General features: G+C 51.1%; 1 protein-coding gene across 1 annotated transcript in view; it reads right to left on the minus strand.

Annotated features, from left to right (window-relative positions):
- The window catches only part of ANKRD55 (ankyrin repeat domain 55), a 1118826-nt gene that overhangs the window by 745596 nt on the left and 359707 nt on the right, over positions 1 to 13523 (minus strand). The gene's annotated exons all lie outside the window — the stretch shown is intronic.

A 13523-nucleotide genomic window follows, 5' to 3' on the forward strand; every position in this document is an offset into this window, starting at 1 on the left:
CCCAACATGTGCTGTATGTAAAGAAAATGCCACCGCACTATAGTTGAGGTGCTCAAAGAACTTCTCCACGAGCCACCTGCAGAATAAACAATAGTAGTGGCAAGCATTATCTGGAAAAAATACTAAATGTCCCTTCAAATCCAAAAGACACCACGATCTTTCTAAAGAGCACATGTGGTTAAGCAGTCACCAAGAAAGACACCCACATGGCCCTGCATAATAACGCAAATCCAATACTCTGTAATCCACGGTTTACCAAAAGAGCAATGAGCTGAGCCCATCATAATTCCTTATTTACCCTGAGCTGCGCAAAATACTATGTCTGCTACTGGTAATTGTCCCGCTACAAACAATTGCAGCACCAAAATAAAACTTAGGGCCCCATTACGATGGCGGACGGACTTTGTCTGCCCGCCACCGTAAAGGAACACGGGACTGACCGCCAGAGGTGTGGCGGTCCCGTGGGGCCAATTAGGATGCGACCGCCACCCTGGCGGTCGCATCCCGCATCTTTTACATTGTGTTGGGCAGTGCTGTAAGCAGCACCCGCCGCAATGTAAAACTTGCATGTTGTGCATTGACATACACAACGTGACAGGCACCGTGCGGTGCTTGCCACCTTGTGCATGCGAATGCCCCCCAAGGGCACCTCCCACCCTCTCAACACCCCGGGGGTCCGCAACGGGCCCCCAAATCCAAAGACCGCATGCCTTTCCATGGCGGCATCGCAGCCATGGAAAGGCCCAAATACGCACACGTCATAATATGACGGGCGGTGCCTGCTAGGCACCGCCACCATAACATGGCCCAGGACCGCACGGCAGGCCAGCGGTAAAGCGCCGGACGGTCTTTCTGTCTGCCGCTGTACCCCCTGCCATTGTAATATGGCGGGGGGTAAATGGCGGGTGGGCGGGGAAAGATGGCAGGTGGATCGCCACCGCCGGTCGGCGATCATAATGTCCCCCTTAGTGTATAAACCCACTCAAGAAAACGTCTCGCATTTGTGACCACTCACCTGCATGCTCAAAACCACTGCTCAAATTATCAAGATAGGAGGCCCAACCGAGTCCTGTCATTCAAGTAAAACAAACTGGATGACGAGCCCGGCGGATTATATCTGTGGCCATCTGAGTGCCAGGGAAGCATACCAGTGTGCCATGTGATAAGCCTGTGTTTCGAGGCAGCCATGCTAAAGTGTCTCTGAACTTACTAAAATTGTGTTAAATAAAAAGGAGTGGCACCTTGCGTGCAGCATCTTGTTCGGGGCCTATGTTGCAAGATACAGCTTGAGGGGTTTGACCACTGTATATTTATTCACATGCACCTTTGGTTGATCACTATCAATGTTTGAAACATTCAAAAAAAATTTTTGGTCAGTTTTGTATGTTGTACAGCGCAATTTGAATGGCCCACCTATGTATAATCTACTATCTAAGAAAGAAGCTAGAAGGATTGAGAAATTACATAGAGCTATCTCTGTATTAAATAACCTGGAAGAAATGTGGGAATTGATATTAATATTGGAGGTAGCTATCATGCACTGGTGAATAATTGCTTTGATAGTGCAAAATGTTTTGATGTTGACAAATTCTGAAATGAAGATGTACGAACATTCTCTGGTATCTGCAATTCGAAATGGACTCCAAGTGCTGCGAGCTGTTCACATGAGAAGTGGTTACCGAAACTCAAGCATGCAGCATGCAGGGGGCACATTTTTATAGAGGAAAGGCAAACCCGGTGGGATGTTTTTGGATTTTGATGGAAGTTTTTGAGATTTGGTTCTTTGCAGATTTGGCTACGCGAATATTGTTTTAAGTTCAGAGGTATTTTAACATGGCCACCTCGAATCACAGACTTATCACGTGACACGCACTCTGATGGCCACAGATATAAGGCAGCTGGCTCTTCACTCAGTTTCTTTTGCTTGAATGATAGGACTCATTCAGGCCCCCTTCCTTGCTGATTTGAGCAGCATTTTCAAGCAATTTAAAGTGCAGAGGTGAGTGGCCACACATGTGAGACGTTTGCTTGAGTTGGTTTATGCACTAAGTTTCATTTCGGTGCTGTATTTTCTTCTATGTAGTGTTGTCAAGACATGGGCGAGTCCAATACTCCCAGTCGCACAGGGGGGAAATAGCAGGGTCCCCCATGTGCGTGACGAAAGTGGGCTGAGCTGGCGTACGCCAGAAGAGCTGTGGAAAGAGTTAATAAAAAGCCTGGGGATTCCGGTGTGGTTCAGTTTTGCATACCAGTGACTACGTGTGGTCATAAGTGAGCGTAAGACAAGGCCCAACGAAGACACCACACTGGGGACGAGGTGGCCATGGTAAAATGTAAATTGATACTTGTATAGCGCACTACTCACCCTCAAGGGTCTCAAGGCGCTTGTACGAATACCGTTGTGGAACCCATCCTGGCTTTCCCTGTGAGGCGTCCACTCCTGGGCACTCCAAAGGTGGAGGCCAGGCATCCTTAGCGTTGTGGAGATTAAGCAAGCCATTGCCCAGAGTTGCAGAGTGGGACTCCAGGATTGTAATAGGCACCGAGGCGAGAATTATCAGGTCCGTGGAATTTTTGAGCCCAAGACCCGCCGAGGCGGGGAATTGAACCCTGGTCCCGGGCTAGACCTCTGCATCAGGGTCTGCCGCTCTAATCATTGAGCCACACTTCTCCACAGGTCCCACAGCGTACCTAGCCACCTGTGCGCCCAGCACCACCTGTGCGGTCCCACTCACCACCGCCACCACTGCTGTGTCACTGCTGCCTCGTTTTCCCTCTCCGGCCGCTGCGCAGGAGAACGCAGCCCACACCCAGCATGCCCCAGAAACCCGACCTGGGCACGACCACCTGAGGAGGGCGTCCTCTGCCTCCAGGTACCACTAACTAGTAGTGCCCCCTGCTCATTCCACCTGTTTTGAGAGGCGGAGCCCTCCTCACCTGCCGAAGCGCACCCTGCTGGAGCCGCACCGGCACGGCGACACAAAGCGCGATGCTCCGACGTCACCTGCCACCATGTGGAGCGTCTGCCTTCCCCTCTGGTCCTGACTGCATGGGCCAACACCGCTGCACACCAAAGAGACGCCAGATTGTCCAAAGTCCCTGTAGCACTATTGAATAAGCAGTCGCTAAGGCCACGGAGCTCAAAGGGTGCTGCCTACCTCACAAAGCCATTCTGTGGACCTTAGCTGCAGCATACTACCCACAGCAATCAGCCAGAATACCATAAGGGGCGCCTTCGGCCACTGCTGCCTCTATTGCTCACCCAGGCCTATGCCACGGCCCCGCCAGCCGCTTTGGCATAAAAAAATAATTATAATAAAGACACAAGGAGAAAAACCCCTGACAGCACAGCGCTCTGCTTGGTCACCTACCGCTACGACACATGGCGTCATGGCGTCAGTCCCGCCACTTGAGCCCTTCACCATCACAGGGACCCCACCATCCCAAGCGACGCGATGGAAGGCGTCGGTTGAACGCCTAGAGATCTAGTTCGAAGCTGCAGAAATTCCAGCGCCATGCAGACGTCTCATGCTGCTCCACCTGGGAGGAGCCGACATCAACAAGCTTTCAAAGACTGTCCGTGAAATTACACTACCATGTGAGATGCCATCACGGCGCACTTTGAGGCTTACTCCAACTCTGACTATGAGCGCTTCCTTCTCCGCCAAGCAGGGCAGCTAGGTGGGAGTCTTCTATGGGCGACTGAGGGAGCTAGTCAGCACATGTACTCTCCCAGATGAAGATGACGAAGTCCGAGCACAGTTTATTCAAGGATGCGCCTCTTCCAAGTTGCCTGAGAGCATCCTGCAAGAACACAACATGCCCATGAGAGACATCTTGATGCTGGGGCATTCCAAAGAGTTGTCCAAAGCCCGGGTGGCCCACATGGACTCCCACTCCTCAACACCCATCAAAGAAGAACTGATCAATGCCATCCAAACTAAGATGCGGGGAAGTAAGCCGAAGTCCACCAACCCTTCTCCACATCAGAGCAAGCCAGGCCCACAGAGTCACACGTGCGGGTGGTGCGGAGGCTCGTACCCCCACAACAGAGCTTGCCCTGCGAATGGCAAAACGTGTAGTGCGTGTGGTAAGCAGAACCATTTCTCCAAAGTGTGCTGCTCCTCTCAAAGAAGACGGCCCAAAAGCACACAGAAACTAGTGCATGCAGTAGAACCGCAGCCAGACGACACGTCAAGCAGCAACATGGACGAAGATGAAACAGCCACTGTCCACGTAGTGAGAGTGCTGGATATGCTCAAGGCTGCTCGGCAGGCTGCACCAATATGAGAGATTGGAGTACAAGACCACCCCATCGCCGCACTCATAGACACAGGAGCCACCATCAACTTGATGGCTACAAACTCGCACACGAGGAGACTGGCGTAGGGGGACGTTTTACGGACTGACAAGACATTTGTCAAACTTGGAAGCCTATTTGCAGAAGAAGGGTGCTTATTGACCGCCCAACGGAGCTCATAATTTGTTATAATTTGGAGAATACCCCATACCCCACGCCACAGGATTATTGTGGCCTGGAATTACCGCCACAATAGGAATTACTTTTCAGTATTACTGTTCAGCCGTGAACAAGTCGCGTGTATAAAATTACTGAGGCGACGAAACACGTGTTGGCCTAAGAACATCTTACTGGATTAAAGACAAGAAAAAGAAAAGAACTCAACTAATGGATTAATTGTTTTGTTGTGAATAACATGGGAAAAGAACCGTAATTTGAATATCACGTGTGCTAGGGTGTCCAATCATTGATGGCTGCAAACGTCTACCGTAGCCTACAAAACCCGCCAGCGCTTTGCAGCACCAACGTGTAAGTATACGCTTTTGGCAACCGCTCACCACTGAAGCTGTGTGGCGTCTTTCAAGCAGATCTTTCTCACGACGCCACCCATCAAAGTGCAAAGGTTTACATGTCGCAAGAAGGTTCGGGATTCCTACTCAGCTGCCGCACAGCCCAGGACCTCAACCTGATACAATTCGCATTTGACGTGCATGCACACGACCTTGACTGTCTACTACAGGACTTTACACCGCTATTTGATGGAATTGGGTCTTTGAAAGGACCAGCCATCCAGTTGCATATCGACAAGTCAGTAGCCCCGATAGCTCTCAGGCACAGAAGGATTGCTTTTCATCTCAGACCAAAGGTGGAAGCCGAACTTTGACTCCTAGAGAAAGCCGGCATCATCGAACAGGTTTGAGGACCAACACCATGGGTATTCCCCATTGTGGTAGCAGAGAAGCCCAAACAACCTAACGCTGTACGTATCTGTGTCGACATGAGAGTCCCGAATTTAGCGATCAAGTGGGAGCGCCATCTCACACCGACTGTAGATGACATCATCGGTGAGCTGGCAGGCTCCAAATGGTTCTCCAAGATGGATCTCCGGTCCAGCTACCATCAGATTCCATTGCACCCAGACTCCCGCCCCATTACCACCTTCTCGACTCACGCAGGGGTCTAGAGGTCCATCAGGCACCTGTTCGGCATCTCCAGCACCGCCAAAGTCTTCCAGAACATTCTCAAAGGCATCCTCCATGGCCTGCAAGGCATACTCAATGTGAGCAACGATATCTTGGTGCATGCTCCCACGTTAGAAAAACATCTAATTCGCCTCAAGGCAGATTCTCATGTCTCAAAGAGAGCAGACTCACGTTGCACCGGGAGAAATGCGACTTCCTATGGACCGACATCAGCTTCTTTGGTTACCGTTTCTCTGACAAAGGCATCGGACCTGACCCCGACAAGGTAAAAGACATCCAAGAAGCACCTGCTCCTATGTCAGTGTCCGGAGTCCGCAGCTGCCTGGCCATGCTGACCTACTGCGGACGGTTCATCAAGAACCTGTTAGACCTCACCGGCCCACTCAGAGACCTGACCAAGGCAACCAGCCAGTGGGTGTGGGGACCCGAGCAAGAAGAATCGTTCCAACACACCAAAGCGGCCCTATCCGCAGATACCACACTGGTTTTCTTTGACCCCCGGAGAGAATTACAACTCGTAGTGGATGCCAGCCTCACCGGCCTAGGCACAATCCTAGCCCAGCGACAGGAATGCGGATAATGGGCTCCGGTGGCCTACGCTAGCCGCACACTCACACCAACGGAGCAGCGATACTCACAAATAGAGTGGGAAGCGATCGTAATCCTATGGGGCTGTCAACACTTCTACATCAATCAATCATGGGTTTGTTAAGCGCGACTGCTCACCCGTGAGGGTCTCAAGGCACTGGGAGTGGGGGTGCAGGTTCCGGCCCATCAGGGAGGGGGTCTGTTGAAGAGCCAGGTCTTGAGGTCTCTTCCGAAGATGGAAAGTGATGTTGTCTGTCTGAGGTGGAGCGGAAGGGCGTTCCAGGAGGAGAAGGAGCGGCATCCCGATCTGGTTTTTCTGGTGAGTGGGACCACGGCATAGGAGAGCTGGGCTGATCGTAGGGTCCTTTGGGGTGCCTGGAAATTGAGTCTGCTGTTGAGGTATGCTGGTCCAGTGTCATGGAGGGCCTTATGTGCGTGGGTGAGCATCTTGAAGGTGACTCTTGCCTCGATGGGGAGCCAATGGAGTGTGCACAGGTGCTGGGAGATGTGGCAGTGTTTTGGCAGGTTGAGGACCAGTCTTGCGGCAGCGTTTTGGATGTTCTGTAGCTTGCGGGTGAGGTTTTTGTTTATTCCGGCATAGACTGTGTTGCCGTAGTCGAGGGTGTGAGTGACGGTCTTTCTGTGCTCGAGGGGATCTATTTGAAGGTCTTACGTAGGAGCCGGAGGGTTTGGAAGAATGAGGACGAGACTGCGTTGATCTGGCAATCCATTTTGAGCTCGGAGTCCAGGATGATTCCTAGGTTGCGCGCATGGTCCGTGGGGGTGGGCGGGTTTCCGAGGGCGGGGGGCCACCAGGTGTCGTTCCAGGCATCAGGGTTTGGGCCCATGATGAGTACTTCCGTCTTGTTGGTGTTAAGTTGTAGGCAGCTGTTTTTCATCCATTTGGCGACGGCTTCCATGCCTTCTCGAAAGTTGTGTCTGGTGGTGTTGGGTTCGTTGGATAGGGAGAGGATGAGTTTGGTGTCATCTGCGTATGATACAATGTTGAGTCCGTAGGTTATGACGATGGGGTAAGTGAAGCCATGTAGACGTTGAAGAGCGTCGGGCTGAGGGAGGATCCCTGGGGGACTCCGCAGGTGGTTGGCATAGGGTCCAAGAGGAAAGGGGGGAGTCTGACCCGCTGCGTTCTGCCGGAGAGGAATGAGCTGATCCAGTCGAGGGCCTTGTCCTGGATCCCTGTGTCGTGAAGTCTGCGTAATAGAGTGCGGTGGGAGACTGTGTCGAATGCCGCTGAGAGGTCGAGGAGGATGAGGGCTACTGTTTCTCCTTTGTCCAGTAGGGTGCGGATGACGTCAGTTGCGGCGAGGAGTGCGGTTTCTGTGCTGTGGTTTTTCCTGAAGCCGGATTGGGAGGAGTCGAGGATGTTGTTCTCTTCAATGAATGTGGCAAGTTGGCTGTTGATGGCTTTCTCAATAACTTTCAAAGGGAACAGAAGCAGGGAGCAGGGAGATGGGTCTGTAATTTTTGAGGTCAGTGGGGTCCGACGTGGGTTTTTTCAGGAGGGGGTTGACCTCGGCGTGTTTCCAGTCATCAGGGAATGAGGCGGTCGCCAGGGAGCGGTTGATGGTGTGGCGGAGCGTGGGTGCGATGGTGTCGGCAGCTCTGTTGAAGATGTGGTGGGAGCAGGGGTCCGGGGGGGCCCCGGAGTGGATTGACTTCATCGTCTTCAGGGTGTCTTCGGTGGTGATGGCTGTCCAGCTGTCAATCGTTGGTTTCAGGGTGTCGGGGGTTGTTGGTGGGGGTTCCGTGTGTTCGTTGTCTTCGTCGAAGTTGTCGTAGATGCTCTTCATTTTGCGGTGAAAGAAGGTGTTGAGTTTTTCGCAGAGGTCTTGTAAGGGAGGGATGTCCGTGGACTCGCTGATGGGTTGGGCAAACTCCTTGATGATGTTGAAGAGCTCTTTGCTGTTGTGTGCGTGTGTGGAGATTCTGTCTTTTTCCTCGTTTCTCTGATGAGTTGGTGGTGGACGTTGGTAGCGGCTTTGAAGTTGTTGTGTGCTTCTGTGGATTTGGTGTTCCTCCAGGTCTTTTCGAGGCAGCAGCGGGTGCGTCTGGACTCCCGAAGTTTGGAGGTGAACCATCTGGCTTTCTTGGCGTGGGTGTTGTTGTTTTTCTTGAGGGGGGCTATGGTGTTGGCGCTGTCGGAGATCCATCTGTGCAGGGCTCTGGCTGCTGTGTTGGGGCCGTCGTTTTCCGTGATGGTTGGGGTGGAGTTGCTGAGTGAAGAGGTAAGCTGGTCGTCGGTGATTTTGGTCCAGTTTCTTCATGGGAGCGGGTGCTGGTGTCTTTGGATGATGGGTGTTCTGAAGGTGAAGAGGACGCAACGGTGGTCGGTCCATGGGAGTTCGTGGTGTGGCTGAAGCTGATGGAGGTTCCTGTTGAGAAAAGGGGGTCGAGGGTGTGTCCTGCTGAGTGCGTGGGATCGGTCACGATCTGGCAAAGTCCAATGTTGTGGAGGTTATCCAGGAGGGATGCGGTGTTGGGGTCCCGTTGGTTGTCTATGTGGAAGTTGAGGTCTCCCAGCAGGGTGTAGTTGGTGGATACGATAGCATGCGGGGAGATGATGTCCGTGATGGAGTTGGCGAACGGTCCAGGGGCCCAGGGGGTCGGTAGATGAGGGTTCCTCAGAGGGTGGTGGTGGGGTTGGTCTGTATCTTGAAGTGTAGATGTTCCATCATGTCTGTGTGATCGTCGGGGAGTGTGCTCAGGCTGAGGGTGGATTTGTGGACGATGGGGATTCCTCCTACCAGGCGGGTGTGGCGGTCCTTTCTGGAGATCTTATACCCTTGGGGTATGGCGATTGTGATTTCCGGTCACGAGGTTGTGTTGGTCCAGGTTTCGGTGAAGAATGCTACGTCCGGGGTGGTGTTGTCGAGGAGGTCCCAGATTTCGGTGGCATGTTTGTGGAGGGATCGAACGTTGAGGAGGATGCATTGCAGGGACTTCGGTTCGGTTGTGTTTGTACGGGCGGGTTTCGCTGGGTCCGTGGTCTTGGCGGTGCTGCAGGTGTGCTGACAGCTGAAGGGTCTGTGGGTGTCAGCCGGCGAAGCTAGCTTGCAGTTGTTGTTGCGGCCTGGGTTGAGTGTGTGGAGTGCTGATGATCTGTAGCGGTGGCGGTGCGGAGTTCCAGGGTTTCTGTCGCTGGTCGCGGTCGGGTCGCGGTCGGGTCGTGGACAGGCGCAGACAGGCTAGCCCAGCGGCACGCTCGCTGTGCGACCGCGCAGTGGCCATCATTATGTAGGGGAGGGGGCTGGAGCGTGCAGCTGGGAGGCGGGAACGGGGGGAAAACCAGCGAAAGAGAAGCCGGAGGGCAAAGTAACCTGAGGGCAAAAATACTGTGGGCAGTGCACAGAGAATACAGGGAAACCAGGCAAAAAAGAAGGCAAAACAACGACGAGGCACAAAACACAGGAACAAACAACGGGAAAAATACAGTGACGGCACAAGTCACACAAGGGGAAAAAGAAAGATGAAGAAACTGTTAGGTGTCACAGAGCTGGCTCGAACCCTGCCTGGGTTGGGACAATGGGATCTGTGTCGGAGCAGAGCACCGCAGAGCTGCTGGGGAGAGGGAAGAGAGCAGATCTCATACTGGGTCTTTATACAGCCACCCCTTCGCTGTGATCACCGACCACAAGCCTCTAATCCCGCTGTTTCACAGCTCATCATCACGACCCCCACCAAGGATTGAGAAATGGATCCTGCAACTTCAAGAATTTGAATTCTCCGTTGAGTACCGGCCCGGCACCCGCAACCCTGCCAACTTCATGTCTAGGCATGCCCGACTGGTCTCGCCTCCTAAAGCCACAGAAGCTGCAGCCACTGAAGATTATGTGAGGATGATCGTGGAAAGATCCAGGCCCCTTCCGATCTCCCTAGAAAATGTCATAGCGGCAAACACAGCGCGATGACTGTTTACAAATCGCCATCCAAGCTGTCACCTCTGGAGACTGGAAGACACTACAAAATCCAACACCACTAGCACGGAGACGGCCCAGTCGATCCTGAAGGCCCTATATCAACTTCGTCAAGAGCGGTCTGTGACCAACGAGGGTTGTTTCCTCAGAGGTCTGCGACTCGTGCTGCCGGAAGACCTTGCACAGAAAGCTGCACTCCTAGCACACGGGCCCACTAAGGGATCGTCAAGTCCAAAAACCGGCTCCGAAGCAAGGTCTGGTTCCTGGGCCTAGACCAAAAAATTGAGGCTATTGTGCAACACTGTCCTGTCTCCCTGGTCACCAGGCCACCAGATCTGCCGGCGCCCGTTATCACCTAAGCGGCTCTGAGTGTCCCATGGAAAAGAGTGAGTGCAGACTTCGGTAGTTTCCCCAGAGGGAGACACATGCTAGTCATGGTGGACGACTACTCGCGTTACCCAAAGGTGGAGATAATAGCAACGTCTTCTGCAGTGGTGATCCCGAAGTTAGAAAAGCTCATAGCAACACATGGTCGCTGCGGAGAAATTCGTACTGATAACAGACCGCTGTTAACCGGCTTCGAACTGATGGACTATCTAGTATCCCACAATATCAAGCACCACTGGATAACCATTCGATGGCCTCAAGCCAATGGCAAGGTAGAGCGCCTGATGAGAACCCTCAACAAAATGATCCAGATCGCGTTGGCAGAGAATCATAACCTGGAACAGGCATTATACCAGTTTTTAAGTGAATATCGGCTCACACCGCACTGCACCACCGGCATTTCTTCAAGCAAGCTATGCTTTGGCAGGACTGTGAGGAATACCATTTCGCATCACCCTGTGTGGGAAGAAACACCAAACCCTCAGAATCAATCAAACTCCCAGAGGGCCCGTAACAATGAGGAGGCCTCCAGTAAAAGACACGCTTGAGAATGCCCTGTCTTAGTGGGTGACCCGAGTGCTAGTACGAGACCGCCATCCCAGAGGGAAGTTCCGACTGCCTTTTGAATTGGACCCGTGGGTGGTGGTGGAAGTTAAAGGCACGAAAGTAACGGCCCAAAGAGGCCAAAAGAGAGTGACACAGAACAGATCTCAGTTCAAGAAAGCCCCAGAGGACATCACTGAAGAATTCCCTGCAGCTCGCCTGTCAGGAGGAGCTGCTGCGACGGACCCTCAAGGTACCAGCGAGGAGTGTGACCTACCAGGCCCTGGCAAACTGCTCAGCTGGCCCCCCCTGGGGTGAGGGGGAGTGCAGCTGAGCAGTTTGCATGGGCCAATTTCGGCCGACAAAAACGTCCCCCCAGGGGCCCAAAACCGGCCCCCACCCTAGCGGCCTACCTGGGAAACGCCCGGTGCCCGCTATGGCCAGTCCATCCCTGTTGCGGTCGCACCCGAAACCATCTCAGAAGTATAAAGACTTTGTGTCCGGCTAACCCAAAGTAACCAACAAGCCTGCAGCTGCGGATAGGTGCCGGGTTATCCTGTGATCAAGTAAGATTATGCTATGATTATTGTATCTGAACTGGGACTACCATATGAACTGTAAGTTGTTTAAGTTTTTAGTTGTCCCTGTTGGATTATGTTGTTGACATTTCTCGGTAAAGGAGGAATGTAGTGTCGTCGAGACTTGGGCGAGTCCAATACTCCCAGTTGCACAAGGGGGAATAGCTGAGACCCCCATGTGCAAGACAAAAGTGGGCTGAACTGGCATACACTAGAAGAGCAGTGGAAAGAGTTAATAAAAAGCCTAAAAGGTTCAGTTTTGCTGGCCACTAATATTCCAGTGACTACGTGTGGTCATTAGTGAGCGTAAGACAAGGCCCAATGACAACATCACATTCTATAGGAAATGTCTTAACATTCGTTTCTGTCCTGAGGAAGCCATAAATTGTCAAGGCCAAAATGCATCGACATTTTCCTGTGGAGTGGCTTATAAATATTTTGAGCAGCACTGAAGTATTGCGACGACAAGTAGGAAAGATATAAGAAAGTGTTGGTATCTTCATGGCCTGATTGACTACCTCTAGGTGGACTCTGTGATGAACTCATGACTTAGACACATGTAGTGGAAAGCATTCAGGAGAGATAAGAGAGTAAAATAAATGTTTATTGTTGTATAAAAAATACTGTCATCTGTGTTTTGTGGTATATGTTGTTTAATAACGTACAGACAAATAAATGTAGGGACTCTGGGGAACTTTAGATGTAAAGAGTGACAGGTCAAAATTCATGGTTTATTGACTGTAATAATATGTTTAACAGGTTCCAATGAGAATTAAGTGTCTTATTGGGATCACCTCTTTGGAAGTAACCGATCCCCATTATATACCCTTTTTTATTGCTTTTGTGTTTAAGCCCAGGTTATATGGGCCAGCCCCTCCTTCTTTTACTTTTGACCTTTATTTTTAGGGCGTGAATTATGGTTCAGTTGTAACTCAGAAACCTCCAGCTTCAGGGGGAAATGATAACTATGAAATAGAATCCGCTGGCTGATTCCTACATCACAGTAATAGCACAAAATTCAGTCCATGGATTTTACACTCTATTAGCCATTTGCTAGAGAATATGAAGGATTTTCAGTTACCAATGATTTTAAATCAGGCTAAGTCAGTATGTGCGCAAGAGTCTGCAGTCTCTCCAGTATGAACTCATGCTGCAGTTTTGAAGATTGTGGTACTTCTCTATAATCATAGAGTGCTTGACATTCTATTTTTACGTTTGTTGTATGTGCGTTTCAGTTCATATGAATCATCAAACCACTTACTAGCTCCTTGCTGTGCAACAAATGGAATTCATTTGTCTCCTCTCTTAAAGAAACGGAATGCATTTTTCTGAGAATTTTACCACTCCACAGAAATACCATAACAGGGTGTTCGAAACCCAGAACCATCAGTCTATCCTGTGGTAGAATATAGGTGAAGTCTATATAATATGAAACCTAAATAGCCACATGCATTATCCACACTGTTGTACTTCGACGTGGCTTCAGACCTCGATTTACAACTACGGAAACATAAATAAGAAGATGCTTCAGATTTTTTGATGCTTTCTTTAGCTCTTGAGTAACACCACCTTGACTTGTTTTTAGGACTATTCTGAGACAATGAATGTGCTTCCGCACGTTTTTAGGTCTTGTCTGACACAGCTTATGCACTGATGCTTGTGAAACATTTTGGCTATTTACAGGGGGTTTAGAGCCCGCCCATTGGTTGACTTCATCATCGCTCACATTTCCTTGTTTACCTTTGGTCAGCGACAGCGCCTCCTGGCTTCACTTCCTCTTCATGTGCTTTGTCTTTCCTCAGAATATGGCCCAAGAACTGCTTCCAGCCCAATAGTGTGTACTTCCACTGCTCGGACTTTTGGAGGTACTTTTTATTATTTTACTTGCAGCCGTCCCTCTTGCATTGTTTCTTGCAACAGTCCTCCCACCCCTCCCATGTTGTTGCTTGCCCAGTCACTTCTGCTCCATCCCGCATTATGGCTTACCACT

This window comes from Triturus cristatus, chromosome 2_1 (genome assembly GCF_964204655.1).
Source record: "Triturus cristatus chromosome 2_1, aTriCri1.1, whole genome shotgun sequence".
NCBI classification, from domain to species: Eukaryota; Metazoa; Chordata; class Amphibia; order Caudata; family Salamandridae; genus Triturus; species Triturus cristatus.